This window comes from Lolium rigidum, chromosome 5 (assembly GCF_022539505.1).
Source record: "Lolium rigidum isolate FL_2022 chromosome 5, APGP_CSIRO_Lrig_0.1, whole genome shotgun sequence".
Lineage (NCBI taxonomy): Eukaryota > Viridiplantae > Streptophyta > Magnoliopsida > Poales > Poaceae > Lolium > Lolium rigidum.
In genome coordinates, this window is record NC_061512.1 from 3205609 (window position 1) to 3224083 (window position 18475).

Here is an 18475-nt window from a genome sequence, read left to right on the forward strand (position 1 = left end):
AGCGAGTGTATCTCGAAGTGTGTCAATGCCTGTTTACTTATCATGCTAGAATCTAATCTATGATCCATCTTTAATTGAAAAACAACCATATGGGAAGGAGAATTTCTTCGTCGCCATTTAGTCAAGGTCTCAAGGTCTTGAATCCCAAGACCCCAATGATCTTTCAGGCAGCAGACCACACTCCATTTAGCAAGTTGATATTTTCTTTTCTCACTATCATCTTGCCAAAAGAATCATGATCGGAAATAACTCAACATTTTTAAAACTACTTTTGGAAGTTGGAAAAAAGATATTGACGTGGGCATTACCCTTCGGGTAACTGACATTGCCCTATCCTGTGCGGCTCAACTGGGGGCCCATGAAGATACCCCGACGGCAAGGTGGGCCACTAGGACGGTGCAGGAGAAGATCCCTTGAAGAACAAGGCAAGAGGGAAGCCGAACAAGGAAAGTTTAGAGCTAGGCCTTTTGTAAACCTAGTCGTACCCGGACAGATCTCTTGAGACATGGCCTCCTATATAAAGGCCAGGAGAGGGGTTGCCGAGGGACGGAATCAATCATAGCAACTTTAGCCACCAGAAGCCTAGAGCTAGGTCGCCGTAGCACTTAGCTTTTTGACGAGATCACAGCCGAAACCTTCGGCACCCCATTATAACCCAATATTCTCATAATCAAGATCAGACAGGCAGGACGTAAGGGTTTACCTCATCGAGGGCCCCGAACCTGGGTAAATTGCTCTCCCCGCTTGTTTGTTCACCGATGTCTCGTGTCAGCCTACATGATTCCATCAACCCTAAGCCCCAATAGGAGGGCATTGCCGAGGAGTACCCTCGACAGATATCGTATAAATCACCATATTTCCTAGTACTTAATTTATAAGGACCGCTTAGTACTGAATTGATAAGAACCAATCTTTCCCACAAGGATAGTAATTTTCCTTCAGCTACTTAATTTAATTTGTAGTTGTTCACCCACCATTTTCCTTTCAATATTTTTAAGTCTCCAATAATGAATCTGAATACCCAAATACCTAATAGTAAACTTACCTTATCCGCAGCAAAATAATTCAGCATACATGGCGGCATATTGATAATTGCCCGCCAAAATAAATCAACTCCCTCTGATTGAAAATTATCTTCAGATCTGATAATTGCTCGAACGCTAAAATAATTAACTTCAGATTTCTTCGTTTTTCGATATCATTGTTCCATGAAAAGAATTGTATCATCGATATATTGAAGAATAAATAATCCATGGTCAACCAGATGAAGAATCACATCTTAAATTTAACCATTAGACTTGGCGCATTCAATCATGACAACGAGTATATCGGCCACTATATTAAATACCATTAGTGAAAATGTGTTGCCTTGTCTAAGCCCTTTTCTTTGTCTGAAAGTAATTGTAAACATCATCATTGACTTCAATGGAAAGATTCTCTCCTATTTTTTAAGCTATGAATGAAAGCATGCCACTCGTCAGAAAAATCATTCATTCTAAGAGTCTGCTCAAAAATGCCACTTAATCTTATCCTAGGCTTTTCCAAAATCAATTTTTAATATCACCCTATTCAACTTTTATTTGTAATTCGTGAACCGTTTCATGAAGGATGACCACCTCTTACGGCCTTGCATAAAAACGGTCTGAGAGGGACGAACCACATAGTTAACCACTGAGTTGCATATTAAAAGGAATGGCAGTATCTGACTGCATATTAACGAATTAACCGTATAAATTCATGTCAGCGTTGACGGAAGGTAATAAACATATCTGCGCATGTCCAAGAAATGTCCGTTTCGTCAAGAGATCGGAGCTAGTGTCGAGAACGACCAACCACCATATTAAAAACTTAGCTTAAAAATCAAATTAATAACCCAAATAAGATCATTAGTTAATCATTGGATTCTCAATAAAAGACCGCCTAAGAGCAATTCCAATAGTGTAGCCAGCTGCTGGCTATAAGCCAAGTGCCATGTCATCTATAGCCAACTTAGATCCAACATATACAATAGTGAGCTATAAAAATGTAGTACTTAATCAATATGTGGCGCACCTTTCACTCTCACAAAGTCGCCTAGGAGCACGTCTTGACTAGCCTACTTGCATAAGAGCCCACTCTCCTTCTCTCTCCTCCTCTCTCTCATCCAACTAAGCAAAAATATACTACTTTAATCCTTATAGCCAGCTGACTAGGACTTATTGTACTTGCTCTAACCCGTGGTCATCATCTCATTGGTTGACAAACCCAGCATAAGTCAAGTGCTGCACGTACCACAATCCACAAGAAAATGGCCAGACCCTGCTGCAAGAAGCTAGTCGACGACGTCGCGGCCGCTCCGTCGAGCGACCCGCGCCTGCCGCGGAGTTCTGCTGCTATTGCACCGTACGACGCACCATGCAACGGCGTAACGGTGCACTCCTCCACTTCCACGCCGGTGTGTACTGCGTCGGCGACCCCACCTGGGCGCTCTACCATTCCTTTTACGCCCGCCTCGCGGCCTCAATCCCCATTGCCGGTATCGTGTCAATCACCCTCCCCCTCGCCCCGGAGAACCCACTCCCGGCGGCCATTGCCGCCGGCTACGCCGCCATTGACTGGTTGAAGACACTCGCTCGGCCTGTGCTTCCTACCGAGCCGGTGCCTGAGCCGACGTCTGACCCGGTGAGCAAGCTCAGGAACACGGCTGACTTGTCACGTGTACTCCTCATAGGTGACGGCAGTGGTGCCAACCTGGTGCACCAGGTGGCCGACGGGTTCAGCTCCGCGGAGCCGGCGTACTGGGGCGTCGTCCGGCTCGCCGGAGCAATCCTGCTCAACCCCGGGTTCACCAGGTCCGCTCCGAGCGCATCAGAGTCAACCGACCAAGTGAGCTTGCCGTACATGGACCCCAAGCTGGCGGACAGGTTCCTGGCGCTGGCCCTCCCCAAAGGCGCCACCCGAGACCACCCGTACATCTGGCCCGTCCGCGACGACGCGGCGGCGGCAGCGCTGGCCATGCCACCATTGCTGGTGAGCATCGCGACCTTGGACTCGCTGCGTGACCGGCAGGTGGAGTACTGCAACTTGATGCGGCGTGCCGGGAAGCACGTGGAGGTGGCGCTGACCACATGTTCTACCTGATGCACGGAGTTGCCGAGCCCGAGCCAGCCGGAGAGGACATCGCGGCGCGTGTTGCCGAGCTCATCGACACCATTGGGGGATTCGTCGGCCGACGCCACGGCTGCGTGGCTCGTCTGTAGCCGTGTGTCCGCGGCGTCTGTTGGTGGGCTTTGCATAATTGTGTTGGTATTGTTGGCCAGCATGTGTGAAACTGTGAATGCTTCAGTTTCTTACCGTTGAACCGGAATGGAGCATCAATGTAATAATGGATTTTTTTAAAGGTTTCTCAAGCACTAGTTAATTTATATTTTAATGTGAATAAAATCATTGTGTGCTATGCCATCTTCCTAGTCCCTACTGTGTCATGCCCATGTATGTCCTGATAAAAATCATATAACCAGAAAGTAACTTCCAAACTTGTTTCCAAAACCAGCTGGATATCCGCATACCAGCTTTTTTTATAATCAATATCACATATATTTATATACTAGTACATGGTAATGAGACACAAGCTGGCATCAACTACAATAAAATAATGTATGAAAGAAACAAACAAATTTTTAAGGTCTTCGAACTCATTTTTCTTCAATGACACAATTTTGTACTTTTCTGGAGGGAGCCGAAGATACATACCAAACCACATACCTAAAAATAAAAATATCAACGAAGGTTCTTTCATAATTTTAATTTGAGCCGCAATACCAAGCCTACGTGCACACGCACAACTATTGAAGTAGTCAATCACCATCAGTAAGAGTGCCAAACAACAACTGAATTGGCAAGAGTGCCAAACAATAGCCGGGAACCCGAGAGTACGAATCAACATTGTCGAGGACGTAGCAGCCGGGACAAATATTGTGAGATTTAATATCCTCGCGGCAACCATAAGAAAAGATCTTAGATCGATCCGGCGAAGCAAGATCCGAAGAATCATACCTTGAGAACTTTAATCTTTCAACACCGTCAAGTAGGGAGGAAAATCTCATCATCAAAAAGTGGACAGAAAATCAATTATTATTGACAATGTCATCTTCATTGATTTGAGAACCAAAAGAAGACGATTATCTAAAACCCTAACCTAATATTATATAGAAGTAGTACTTTTATTGAAATGGCTTGCTTGATACGTGCGGTTGGTGTCGGCGATGAGCTCGACGTAGGTAATTCTTCGGTTTAGGTCACCTTGTCTCCTTGGGCCGGCACCACGCGAGGAGGTGTTGTCGGTGGTGTCTGGCTCAAGCGGTCGCCGGCTACTCGTACGGGAAGTGACTCCAGCAAAAGCTGTGCAAGGCCACGGCCGGTGCGAGTGACAATGACGTTTTTTACGCCATTTACCTTCTTAGGGGCGTCACCAAAGTGTCACGCTGTTTGCGTAGCTGGACCATGCCTCTTTGCAAAAGTTGCATGCTTCTCTGGTCGGGGCAAAGTCTTCCTTCACTGACTCTAGGCTCAGCCTCTCACCCTCGTTGAGCTTATCCGTACCATTGTCACCCTAGATGTACATACACGGTGGTTATCCCAGTTTGATCGGTTACCTAGAAACCCAGTGGTGGTTATCTAGCTATGCATGTTGCCACAGGTGACGCCGATGATAACTTATTCTAGCCGTGGACTCACTGTGTCGTTGAAAAAGCGTCAAGGTTGCGTCTTTGTGGTGGTGTTTGGGTTAGGGCGAAAGCTCGGCAAGGCCTTGGCCAGTCCAGATGACGACAACGTCCTTGGGCGTCGTTTTCCTTCTTGGAGGCGTCACGTTCAAGCCCCTCTCCTCCAGAGTCTCGAATCATGAAGTCAATCAAGCTTCTTCGGTCATGGATGTGCTTTGTCTGCTTGGGAGGTCTGTTGGTTTGGTCAGTTTCAGCGCCACGCCCTCTCAGCAGAAGTCTTCGCCTTCATCGCTGGGTTCAAGTTGTCTTCCCGGTGTTTCCTTGTTAGTGTAGCTTGCACTCTTTTGTATCTAATGTTGTCCACATTTGCTGTATTCGTGAGCTAGTAACCCCAGCAGGTCCTGTAAGCATTGATGTACTGGTGTTGTTCTAGACTTTATTAATTTAAAGCTAGACTCTTCAAGCCTCATGTTTAACAATTATATGCTTCAAATAAAGTTGTACCAAAAATCTGTTTGGCTATCAAGAAGTGCAAGGCATAGAACCACAGTTAGGATAGCTATAGCCACTCCCACGGTTGATTAATTAATGGGATTAGATTGCCTTGATTTTTGGTGGCGCGATGCGAGGCATGCAATCAGTTAAGCTATTAAAAGCAAGTTTAATAGCAGAAACTCAAATCGGCTCCCGGATACGTATGATCCCTCTACCATAAAAAAATATATTTCTAAGGGAGTGGTGTTTCGGAACATGGGAGTATATGCTCCCTATATTTTGAAATGCATCTTACACAAATTTTAAATTTCAAAAAAATTGAAACAAAAAATTCGCACGTACATCTTCACGTGCTACGCGCTCACAAAGTCATTTCATAAAAAATAAACTTATCACGTGACGTGTGTAAAAAAGACAAAATTCAGTGCTGAAAACAATGCTTTTCACATGATAAGTTTTCTCTTTTTTACATAGGCCACAAAAAATATTATTTTTTCGTGAAACTTGACGCATACACATATATTATGGAGATGTACATGTAGAATTTTTTGTTAGAGGGAGCATACGCACCCGGAAGCATACGCACCCGGGAGCCGAATTGAATTTCCGTATTTCTAAGTGTTAGAAAATTTTGACAAAAAAATTTACACGTACATCTCCATAATATATGTGTGTTCTTCAAGTTTCATGAAAAATGATATTTTTTTAGTCTACGTGAAAAAGAGAAAATTTATTTTGTGACAAGTTGATAAGGGGTGGCCCGATCTTCTCAGTAAGCGACGGGTGTTGATGAACACGTGATGGTAGCAGCGGATGAAATCGATGATGATGAGGAGGATAACTTGTATGACGCGACGAAGTCTCTCGATTGATTCCTGATGCCAACGCAACAGCTCTCAACCCTGCAAGATATTCGCAACTCCACACACTTGCGCACGTAGCCGCCGACCACGAAGCGGTAGATTGCAATCTTCTAATCCCCAATGGAACAGCAGATCACACAAACTTTCAGTAGCATAAAACTCCGGATCGCAACGAATTGGAGAGTTGGGGAACAATAGTTTTGCTTAGCAAACAACTATGAACTAGGGTTTATCTTAAACGTGGTCTAAAGCAGCTAGGGGGCGTCCTGGGCACTTATATAGGTGTCCGGGACGAGTTCTAGTCGAAAAGATACAAAAATAACCGACCCGGAATAGATCGCGGTCGAGACGGACTCGGACTGGTCCGGTCCGGGATCCGGTCAACCGGGCTGTGGACCGGGCTGTCCGGTTTGTGGTCCGGTCAACCGGGCTGTGGACCGGGCGGTCCGGTCGGTGGTCCGGTCAACCGGTCGGAAACCGGGAAGCTGCGAAGTTTCCGGTCTCGCCCGTACGATAAATTTCCTCCGGTTGGTGGCCGGTTTACGACCGGTCGGCCAGGCCCCGGACCGGACCGCCCGGTCCCCGGCCCGGTCGACCGGGTTCCGGACCGGCCTGGACTTCTTCTTCTCCTCTCGCGCATTCCTCCCGCTCCTCCCTCGCGCGTCCATGAGATATCTTCATGTCCAGCTCCATGTCCAGCTTCACGGCCCTCTTGACGTCCGTCTTCATGTCCAGCTGCTCCTCTCCTCGTGCGATGCTTGCCTCCTCTTGATACCTGATGATACATAAGTAATAGGACTTAGGCAGTATAAAGTTCTCATCAATCAAAGTATCGTTTAGGAACAAGTTCACCTGTTGTTTAAGTAGCTTCGCACGAGCTCTTGTAATTGGTCCAATCCGAACTTCATTGGACTTGAGCTTCACTGACAGGTTCATCTTCATTTGCTAATGACGGAGGTAGTAGTGAGGTAGGGATGTCCTCATCATCTCCCCCTTCAAAAGGCGTCGACCCCGACGCTCCAAGGTCTTCTCCGTCATATGGTGTCAAATCAGCAACATTGAAAGAATTACTGACACCAAACTCATCAACTGGAAGATCTATCGAGTATGCATTATCATTGATCTTGGCAATCACTTTGTAAGGACCAGCACCACGAGGCTTCAACTTAGACTTTCGCAGCTTCGGGAACCTATCCTTGCGAAAATGTACCCAGACCATATCACCAGGCTTGAACAACATCTCTTTGCGCTTCTTGTTCATCCTTGCAGCATTGCTCTTGCTTTTCTTCTCGATCAACTCTTTAGTCTTCACATGGATCTTACGCACAAAATCTGCCCTCTTGGATGCCTCCATATTAACTCTCTCATGTATGGGCAAAGGCAACAAGTCAAGTGGAGTAATGGGTTTGAAACCATACACCACCTCAAAAGGACACAGCTCCGTGGTAGAATGTACCGCCCTGTTGTAAGCAAACTCCACATGCGGCAAACACTCTTCCCACTCCTTCAGGTTCTTCTTGATCATGGATCTCAACGGTTGTGACAAGGTTCGATTCACCACTTCAGTTTGACCATCAGTTTGGGGATGACAAGTAGTACTGAATAGTAGCTTTGTCCCCAGCTTTCCCCAAAGTGTCTTCCAGAAGTAGCTGATGAACTTCACATCACGATCAGAAACAATAGTCTTCGGGACTCCATGTAGTCGAACAATCTCCACTGAAAAACAGGTTAGCAATATGCGACGCATCGTCGCTTTTGTGGCGAGCAATAAAGTGTGACATCTTAGAAAATCTGTCCACTACCACAAATATAGAATCATGGCCTCTCTTAGTACGTGGCAAACCCAACACAAAATCCATACTAATATCTTCCCAAGGTGTAGTAGGTGCCGTAACGGAGTATACAAACCGTGAGGCTTCAGCTTGGACTTGGACTTGTTGCAAGTAATGCACCTCTTCACATACCTGTCCACGTCCCGCCTCATCTTTGGTCAATAAAAATGATCAGCGAGCATGAGCAGCGTCTTCTCACGCCCAAAGTGACCCATCAAACCTCCAGCATGTGATTCCTGCAATAAGAGCAAACGCACAGACGATTCTGGAACACATAGTTTGTTAGCTTTAAACAAGAATCCATCGTGTATGTGATATTTTTCCCATGCTTTACCCATAACACACAAGCGGTACGGTTCAGCAAAATCATGATCGATCGCATATAAATCACATAACACCTCTAATCCAGGAATTTTAACATCAAGATGGGTTAATAGCATAGTCTTTCTAGATAGAGCATCAGCAACAATATTATCTTTTCCCTTCTTATGTTTAATAATGTACGGAAAAGACTCAATAAACTCAACCCACTTAGCAAGACGCCTATGCAAAGTAGATTGTGCTTTCAGATATTTCAAAGCTTCATGATCAGAATGTATGATAAATTCTTTTGGCCACAAGTAATGTTGCCAAACCTCAAGAACTCTAATTAAAGCATACAATTCTTTATCATATATAGGATAGTTCAACTTAGCACCGGATAATTTCTCGGAAAAATATGCAATTGGGCGACCCTCTTGCATCAACACACCACCAATTCCAATACCACTAGCATCACATTCAATCTCAAATTGCTTATTGAAATCGGGAAGTGCAAGCAACGGTGCAGAAGTTAACAATCGTTTCAGTTCATCAAAAGCATGATCTTGGGCAACGCCCCACTCAAAGACAACACCCTTTTTAGTCAATTCATTCAAAGGTGCAGCAATAGTAGAAAAATTGGGCACAAAACGGCGATAAAACCCAGCTAGACCATGAAAACTTCTAACTTGACTCACATTCATGGGAGTAGGCCAATTTTGAATAGCTTCAATTTTAGACACATCTACTTCTACTCCATGCTTAGAGACAACATAACCCGAAATATGACCTTATCTTTGCAAAATGTGCACTTCTCAAGATTACCATAGAGTTTACTATCACGCAACACTTGCAAAACATGTCGAATATGTATAATATGATCAGATTCATTGCGGCTGTAGATTAATATGTCATCAAAATACACAACCACAAACTTGCCAATAAAATCACGCAAAACATGGTTCATCGAGTCTCATGAAAGTGCTAGGTGCATTAGTTAAACCAAAAGGCATTACTAACCACTCATATAAACCAAATTTTGTTTTAAAGGCGGTTTTCCACTCATCCCCTTCTTTCATCCTAATTTGATGATAACCACTACGCAAATCAATTTTAGTGAAAACAGCGAGCACCACTCAATTCATCTAGCATATCCTCTAAACGGGGAATAGGATGACGATATCGAATAGTAATGTTGTTTATCGCTCTACAATCTACGCACATACGCCATGTACCATCTTTCTTAGGAACAAGAATAACAGGAACAGCACAAGGACTAAGGCTTATGCGAATATAACCTTTGTCGAGTAGCGCTTGTACTTGCTTCTGTATCTCCTTCGTCTCTTCGGGATTTGTTCTATATGGCGCCCTATTGGGCAGCGATGCTCCGGGGATCAAGTCAATTTGATGCTCAATACCTCGCAATGGTGGAAGTCCTGCGGGTACCTCGTCCGGAAACACGTCGCTGAATTCTGCAAAACATTAGAAACACCAAAAGGAAGAGGGGTCATGTCGTTAGAAACCAAAACCGTACCCCTGTACATGAGCACAAGAGGCATGGCTGTAGGATCCTCACTAAATTCTCTCATGTCTTGTTTGGTGGCTAATGAGACTAAGGAATTCACTCTCTCACTTTTCGTTATATCACTCACGGCATTACAATTCTCTCACCTATCTATGGATGCATCCTCCAAGTTCACTTCAATCTTCTGACGAGACTCATTGACAATTTGCTGTGGTGACATAGGCTGTAAGTTAATTTTCTTGCCCTTGAACTCCAAGTGATATGTATTGGCGCGGCCATTGTGTTGCACAGAACGGTCATAGAGCCATGGCCGGCCCAACAGTAGGTGACAAACCGTCATAGGAACCACATCAAAATCAATGGAATCCTTATACGGTCCAATCTCAAAATCAACTCGCACCATGTGGCTCACCTTCATCTCACCATTATTGCTCAACCACTGAATATAATATGGATGCGGGTGCGGTAGATACTTCAGTTTCAGCTTGGCACATAACTCTTTGCTTGCTAGATTGCGACAACTTCCGCCATCAATAATGACCTTGCAAGCTTTATCAGGACCAACTAGTGCCTTTGTTTGGAACAAATTACAGCGTTGTGTAGATGCACTTGATCGCACATTAAGAACACGCTGCGAGACAACAATAGTTTGAGCTTCAGAAGGAAAAGCATCATAACCATCGCTATCATAATCATCCTCATCTGGAGCATTTGGATCAACATCATCTCCAGTTTCATACTCATTGTCCTCATTAATGATCATAACTTTGCGGTTAGGACAATCCTTCTTGAAGTGACCCTTGCCACCACATGTATGACAAACCATATCACGGTTGCGCGCTGTCGACATGTTAGAACTAGTTCCACTTGCTGCAGGAGCAGGTTTCTTTGTGTTGGTGACACTAGAGACCGGCTTGCTAGACGAAGAAGGAACATCCGCAGGGCGCGTAGATGGCGCCATGGAGGGCGGCGCGCGGGGTGTGTAACGCCCAGCGCCTGTAGCACGGCCCTTCATTTGCAGTTCTTCAGCCAGCTGTGACTCAGCTTCTCTTGCATGATGTAGCAACTCATTCATAGTAGCATAAGTGTGATGACGCACAATACCCTTGATGTTAAATCTGAGACCATTCAGAAATCGCTGTAGTGTCATCTCAAGGGATTCTCGGACACGGGCACGCTGCATAAGCATCTCCATCTCCATGTAGTAAGCATCAACTGTCAACACACCTTGTTTCAATTGGGTCAATTTGTCAAAGACGGAACGCAAGTAATTGGTAGGCACAAAACGAGCTCTCATTGCCGCCTTCATAGCACGCCATGTGATAATAGGCAGCTCACCATCTTCTTCTCGAGCACTCACAAGTCCATCCCACCAACGCAATGCATAACCATCAAATTCAGAGGAAGCAAGCTTGATCTTCCTATCTTCAGTATAATCAGGATGTAAACGCCATAGTCTCTCAATTTTCAGCTCCCATGTAAGATATTCTTCAACATCGGTACCTCCTTCAAATCTGGGAATTGAGAACTTGGGCTTACCCAAACCATCGTCTTGTTGTTGTAGAACACGTTGGGCTCCGACGGGGACAAAACCACGACCACGGAACGCATCACCAACGCCACGTCCAAGACCACGACCAACACCACGCCCTTGAGCATGAGCAGCTTCGGCATTGTCACCTTGCACACTGCCATCTTCATCAAGTGGTGGTTGTTGTTGTACCATTGTACGTATCTCACCAACGGCGGTTGTCAAAGCTTGTATAGATGCTTGAAGAGTCGTCACCGATGTTTGAACGGTATTAACCGCTGTAGTAGTCTCATCGACCTTCAAGTGAACACTCTGAATATCCTTGTCCAACGCTTCATTGGCAACACGGATTTCACGTTGTAGGTGATCACGTAGTGCCTCATACTCCAGCCAAGTAACTGTCGTTGCTGGATCCTTTTTCTGCATCACATCAACATTCTCGGTAGAAGACATGATTAGTAGGTTAGTGCACTAAACAAAAATCTTTGGTGGTACTCTCACAACTCACTCAAAACTGATAAGAAAGGTAAATCTTACCGCTCCAAAGTGAATTAGTATTGCTTACCAACTTGGATTGACGGACTAGTGCACGGATGTAGCGAAGCGAATATCAAGGGTATAAGAACAATCACACGACAAAGCGGGATATATGTGGGGCTGTAGGTGGGCTACCTATTTGCACCAATAACAAGCTCTAGCGCTGACCGTAGACAACCAATGATACTCACACAAGGCGATATAATGGGGCAATGCAACTATATATATGTGGGAAACGTTGCAATGCACTAGAGAGACGCTAGCAAAGCTCAACGAGACAGGCACAAGATTGCTCAACTACGGGTGCAGTAAAGTAAACTTAGGCCTTCACTTGATTCAACTAGCACAACACTTTTCTTTTTTTTTTTGGATTTTTCTTTTGTATAACACACGCAGCTATGTAGCTCTTTTTGCTTCTTTTCAATTTTTTTTTTTGATTTTGACTCAACTCCTTGATAACACGGCCAACAGAAAATGCAAAGCACCAAAACCCTAACGAGCAGCCTGTCGAGCGGTAAAACTAGTCTCTTCGGGGAAGTACCTAGTCACTTTATATCGATAGGCTGTGTCTATGGTTGGGAACAAGCACACTGTACGCTATGTGGACTCGGAGTAACAAAACTGACACCACTAGATATAGTAACACAAGATGATAGAGTAAACACAAACCCTAACAATTCTACTATAAGAAAGATAAAGATACGCAAAAACAACTACGAAAAGCAACTAAAACTTGAAATTAGTGCAATCTAAGGCTATGGCAAACCCTAACCCTAACTTTTTATGGCTTTTTCTGGATAGGAAAACACTCACAACTCAACTATGGGGTGGATTGTGGATGGCTTACCGAGGAAAACTGGAAATCGGATACCAAGATGATAAGGGGTGGCCCGATCTTCTCAGTAAGCGATGGGTGTTGATGAACACGTGATGGTAGCAGCGGATGAAATCGATGATGATGAGGAGGATAACTTGTATGACGCGACGAAGTCTCTCGATTGATTCCTGATGCCAACGCAACAACTCTCAACCCTGCAAGATATTCGCAACTCCACACACTTGCGCACGTAGCCGCTGACCACGAAGCGGTAGATTGCAATCTTCTAATCCCCAATGGAACAGCAGATCACACAAACTTTCAGTAGCATAAAACTCCAGATCGCAACGAATTGGAGAGTTGGGGAACAATAGTTTTGCTTGGCAAACAACTATGAACTAGGGTTTATCTTAAACGTGGTCTAAAGCAGCTAGGGGGGCGTCCTGGGCACTTATATAGGTGTCCGGGACGAGTTCTGGTCGAAAAGATACAAAAATAACCGACCCAGAATAGATCTGGTCGAGACAGGACTCGGACTAGTCCGGTCCGGGATCCGGTCAACCGGGCTGTGGACCGGGCTGCCCGGTTTGTGGTCCGATCAACCGGGCTGTGGACCGGGCGGTCCGGTCGGTGTTCCGGTCAACCGGTCGGAAAGCAGGAAGCTGCGAAGTTTCCGGTCTCGCCCAGTACGATAAATTTCCTCCGGTTGGTGGCCGGTTTACGACCGGTCGACCGGACCGTGGACCGAGCGGTCCGGTCTGGGGGCCGGTCTGACCGGGTTCTGGACCGGCTCGGACTTCTTCTTCTCCTCTCGCGCATTCCTCCCGCTCCTCCCTCGCGCGTCCATGAGATATCTTCATGTCCAGCTCCATGTCCAGCTTCACGACCCTCTTGACGTCCGTCTTCATGTCCAGCTGCTCCTCTCCTCGTGCGATGCTTGCCTCCTCTTGATACCTGATGATACATAAGTAATAGGACTTAGGCAAGTATAAAGTTCTCATCAATCAAAGTATCGTTTAGGAACAAGTTCACTTGTTGTTTAAGTAGCTTCGCACGAGCTCTTGTAATTGGTCCAATCCGAACTTCATTGGACTTGAGCTTCACAGCAGGTTCATCTTCATTTGCTAATGACGGAGGTAGTAGTGAGGTAGGGATGTCCTCATCACAAGTCTTTGTTAACACTGAATTTTATCCTTTTTACACACTTCACACGACAAGTCGGTTTTTCACGAAACAACTTTGTGAGCATGTAGCACATGAAGATATACGTGCGAAATTTTTGTTTCAAAATTTTTAACATTTCAAAATATGGCTAACATGCATTTTAAAATAATAGAAGCATACGCTCTCATGTGTCAAAACATCACTCCCGTTTAATAGCAAATATAGAGCCATCATATACAGCAGTGAATTATAAATGAATTATTTTCTAACATATGTTCCACCTTTCATTCTTATATAGTGTATAGAGATCACGTGTTAGAGTGATCTCTTCTATGAGAACCTGTTTTATTTGTCTCTTCTCTTCTCTCTACTCCAGCTAGATATAATATATTATTTTAATTACGATGCTCTACGCATGACTCATATCGTGTTGTTTTACAATACTAGAGGGTGCCAAAATCAGCGATCCATGCCATAATTTATCTGGGCAATCCATCATGTGGATCACAGTCAACAAGCAACTCATGGTACTTCCCTCCAGCTAGCGCGTGCGGGGTACGAGTGGGCTTGGAGAGGAGAGAAGAGAAGATTGAATGCCATAAACGTCCATGCAAAGATGATGATATTAGCGATCAGAGGATGTGATCCATCGGAGATGCTGCGGTGACAGCACACCGAGGTACACGTACTTGTCAAGGTGAGGGGAATTGTAATATCCCAGGTAATGGGGTTACAAAAATAGAGGAAACAGATATGTGCATTGCATTCATGCATAGAAAATCTGGGGAATTTTCGCGCTTTAAAGTAAAACAGTCACAGTAGCTGACGTTTCACTTGACCTTGGTGGAATTGAAGTAGCTCATCAAGTCAAGCGCTATAAACCTCAATGTGACTTTGTTAAAACCTTGTTTTGGATAGAGATAACTTGATCTAAGGGGTTAGATCAAATGGAATTAAATTCAATACAAAGACTTATGAATCAAGGAACAACTACTGGATCTTATTAAAGATCATAACATGGAATCCCTTGCCATAACATATGAACATACATCTATTTGGAAATCAAGTAGCAATAAATGGAATAACCATTCTCCACTTATCTTTTCCATATCTTAAACAAATCCATGATTCTACCATAAACCTCATGGTATTCATTTTACTTCATACATGAAAACATGACAAGGAGATCAACCCTAGGAATATGTATTCTTCTCTATTCCATATTATTATACAACAAACTCAGAGAGGTGAGAGTTCTGTACTATGTATAAGAGAAGCCATAATAAACCTTGAGCTAAATCTTGCATATGCATCCATGTATTTAAATCATCATCTTTAAAGAAGAACCCTAGGATATTATTCAAGTCCATCCCACATGAGAGACCATTCATCCCAATCCTAACTTTACCTATCTAAGAATCCAGGACAACATTTGAACTAAAGTATTAGGAGTTAAATCATTTCATCATGGAGTGGTGAGATAGCCAATACCAAATGGAGTAAGATCATATCCATGAATTGATGAGGTAAATAGTAACTAGTTCAGCTAAGCATCTAGGTGGAGACTTAACCCTTTACTATTTAATGAGATCTAGTGAGTACACCATAAACCCTAGAATAACTATTCCTATATGAGAGAATTCAACCTATGGTGTTATACTCAAGATAGTTGAGGCAACACTTAAGTTTAAGGGAGAGAACTATCTATATAACTAGATGATTATATCATCATTGATTAAGTAGACCCTAACATACTTGGTGATGCGCCTTGTCGAGTAGAGCATCCTGGCGGAAGGAATCATCCAGGGGAGCATTGGGTGAAGCTAATTCGACGATTCCCTTTCGCTCGGGCTCACCGGCAATTTAAAAATCACCGCCGTCTCCGACCTTCCCCGACCTCGCTGACTATCTCAACATAATCAGGGTGAGTGTACGCGCTCAGAGAACTCCTATTTGTGCATTTTCATCAACCATAGCATGCGATTCGAGATCTCGCCGGAGATGCTCCGCCGCGGACATGTTTGTCGGCGATGCTCCGGTGATCCATTTGAAAATCCAACACCACCACAGTGTCCAGCATGACGAGGGGAGTCCGTAGGTGTTAGTTTTGTGTCCGGGGTGGCCGTAAATCAGCGGCGCCACCCTCAGTCGACCGCCGGCGTTTAAACGTCGGCGAGGTCAAACGCCCTGGTCAATTTTGACCAGTCGCTGCTTGCGTGGCTGTCCACGTAGCATTGGACCCACTAGTCAGTGGGCGCGGTTAGGTTTAGTTCGGTACACGGTTAGGTTTAGTTCGGTACAGTTAGTATTTCCGTTTAAATAAAAAACCAGAAAAATGTCTGAAACTTTGATATAATATAGAAAATTCATTTCAACTCAGAAAAATACAAATTAGATATCAAAATGTTCCTAAAAATAAAATCTATCTAATAAAAATATAATATGAAATTTTTATTTTAAATAATAATTTAATTGTTTAACCATTATTAATTAAAGCCTTTTCTTTTTAATTGAATTAAAATTCAATAAATAAGGAAAACTTTAAAAATTAAATAGAAACCAGTAAATAAATAAAGAAAACTTTTAAACTAATTTCTTTATTTGTTATTTTGTTAAATCTTTATTGAGAGAGATTTAAACCACTGATTAATAATTACACTAATTATTAATTATTTAAAAATAATAAAAAGCCAAATTCAATATTATTTTTATTTCTAAGTTAATAATAACTTCAACTTTATAATGAAGTTATTAATCCAATAATTATAGGGTAATTAGGAAACCCTAGTTCCATTATAAATAAAGTGATAACCTCATCATTTCATGTGATTCCTAAAATCCTAATATCATTAGGAACCCTAGCTCCATTATTACATGTAAACCCTAAATTGCTTCTAACCTAAACCTTAGGTTAGAACATGTGATCATAATATTTTATTTTCAATCATAGAACCATAATAATAATTAAATACTTGCCATATCCACATAAATGAAGGAGCCTTATCACTAAGAATTTAGAATTCTACGTGTTCATCTTAATAAAACCTAGATGATCAAATAGGATCAACCCTAGACCCTATTACCTTGGATTTCATCCTTAATTAACCCTGACTAGCATCACGCGATTGTGATGAACCCTAATAACAACTATGCCAAATATTGTGAATTACTTAACCATATTCCACTAAACCCTATTAGTATTAGACACTTCTGAACCATAGTATCCAGGAGCCAACTATGCCCTATTTAAGTGGATTCCGTAATAAAAACTAGACCACCACAACCCTAATTGTTATACTTCTTATTAATTAAGAAGTATGTTCTTCAAAAGCTATTCTTTTGAAGAAAATATGAAGTAGCCAACAACCCTGTGATACGTCTCCGACGTATCGATAATTTCTTATGTTCCATGCCACATTATTGATGATATCTACATGTTTTATGCATACTTTATGTCATATTTATGCATTTTCCGGCACTAACCTATTAACGAGATGTCGAAGAGCCGATTCTTTGTTTTCTGCTGTTTTTGGTTTCAGAAATCCTAGTAAGGAAATATTCTCGGAATTGGACGAAATCAACGCCCAGGGGCCTATTTTGCCACGAAGCTTCCAGACGTCCGAGGGAGAGTCGAAGTGGGGCCACGAGGTGGCGACACACCAGGGCGGCGCGACCCAAGCCCTGGACGCGCCGGCCTGTTGTGTGGGCCCCTCGTGACGCCCCTTTACCTGCCCTTCCGCCTACATATAGTCTTCGTCGTGAAACCCCCAGTACCGAGAGCCACGATACGGAAAACCTTCCAGAGACGCCGCCGCCGCCAATCCCATCTCGGGGATTCAGGAGATCGCCTCCGGCACCTGCCGGAGAGGGAATCATCTCCGGAGGACTCTTCACCGCCATGGTCGCCTCCGGAGTGATGAGTGAGTAGTTCACCCCTGGACTATGGGTCCATAGCAGTAGCTAGATGGTCGTCTTCTCCTTATGTGCTTCATTGTCGGATCTTGTGAGTTGCCTAACATGATCAAGATCATCTATCTGTAATGCTATATGTTGTGTTTGCCGGGATCCGATGGATAGAGAATACTATGTTATGTTGATTATCAATCTATTACCTAAGTGTTGTTTATGATCTTGCATGCTCTCCGTTATTAGTAGAGGCTCTGGCCAAGTTTTTACTCTTAACTTCAAGAGGGAGTATTTATGCTCGATAGTGGGTTCATGCCTCCATTAAATGCGGGACGAGTGACGAGAAAGTTCTAAGGTTGTGGATGTCGTTGTTGCCACTAGGGATAAAACATTGATGCTATGTCCGAGGATGTAGTTATTGATTACATTACGCACCATACTTAATGCAATTGTGCTGTTATTTGCAACTTAATACTTGGAAGGGGTTCGGATGATAACACTGAAGGTGGACTTTTTAGGCATAGATGCATGTCGGATAGCGGTCTATGTACTTTGTCGTAATGCCCAACTAAATCTCACTATACTTATCATATCATGTATGTGCATGGTCATGCCCTCTCTATTTGTCAATTGCTCGACTGTAATTTGTTCACCCAACATGCTATTTATCTTATGGGAGAGACACCTCTAGTGAACTGTGGACCCCGGTCCATTCTTTTACATTGAATACAATCTACTGCAATACTTGTTCTCACTGTTTTCTCGCAAACAATCATCATCCACACTATACATCTAATCCTTT

At 43.6% G+C, this 18475-nt stretch overlaps 1 pseudogene; it reads left to right on the forward strand.

The window, feature by feature from the left end:
- The first annotated feature begins 2394 nt into the window (after nt 1-2394).
- Nucleotides 2395-3345, forward strand: LOC124652681 (annotated as a pseudogene).
- Nucleotides 3346-18475: the final 15130 nt, after the last annotated feature.